Below are 1,101 nucleotides of genomic sequence, written 5' to 3' on the forward strand. Positions count from 1 at the left end.
TTTTTAGCAAAACTGGAGGTTGGATAAGAATTGCAATAAGAGCAAACATGTTTTTACCTAATTAGATTAAAATTACCGACATTTCGCGCTAATTTATCAAATTAGACAACTAGAATTATCTAGTTATCCAAGTCTACTTTAGTGATGTGCAGTTTTAGCAATATGTGTCGAGTCATTTGTGTACTCAGCCATCTTGCAAGGCTTTTAGTGTCAACTGTCAAACCAGTCCATTGCTCAACAGTCGATTACGTCACAATGGAAATTTGTAACTTCGGCCTGTTCCATCACCACTCACCAGACTTTCTTTTTCGTTTTAGTCTTGGACCAAGAAGGCCAAGGCTCTTGGTTGAGAGAGGAGCGACAATCGCGTTGATCTAATCATGTTAATTTGCTCAAAAATGTATTCTGTTTACAGTAATTCGCTCAAATAGCGTCTGGCAACGTGTGATCTTAGATTAGCAGCTAGTTGTTTGGCAAGCTAAAAAATTTAAAAACCTTCAAGATTTTACAAGAAAGTTGTTTGTGATATTTGCATCAAACGTACATTTGCTAGCAGACTTGTTCAGTACGAAAGTCAGCAAACGAACAAATTCAGATTCTGAATGCGGCCCTTGAGATAAAAAGTTTGCTCACCCCTGGTGTAAGCCCATGATAATGTTTATCTCGATGTGCAAACAATTGTCGCAATTTTTACAACTGAGGTCATGTTGAAATTGAAAAGAATTAAACGGAACAATTACCTACGTTTAATGAGGCCACTAAAGTCGCTGTAACTTTATATTAAGTTATTGTTTGTTTTTATCACTGTTTGAGAGATTATCGTTCTGTAAATGATTGGACTGAGTATAGAAAAGTATAATGGTTGCTGGGTCCAAGTTCTTAAGTAAAACCATCCGGAAGTATTTGTTTTCAAATTGGTGTTTTGATAAATTACTTCAGGTCAGGCTAGCATTGACTATAGTTTCCACTTGCATTACAAATAGTAATTAATTCATTTCTGCTACCATATTATACTGTATGTCTACGCTAAGTTGCCGTAGGCTACTCTGTGCATGCAGGGCCGTTGACAGGATTTCTCGGGCCCGGTACCAATTTATTTTC

This window comes from Aplidium turbinatum, chromosome 7 (assembly GCF_918807975.1).
Source record: "Aplidium turbinatum chromosome 7, kaAplTurb1.1, whole genome shotgun sequence".
Lineage (NCBI taxonomy): Eukaryota > Metazoa > Chordata > Ascidiacea > Aplousobranchia > Polyclinidae > Aplidium > Aplidium turbinatum.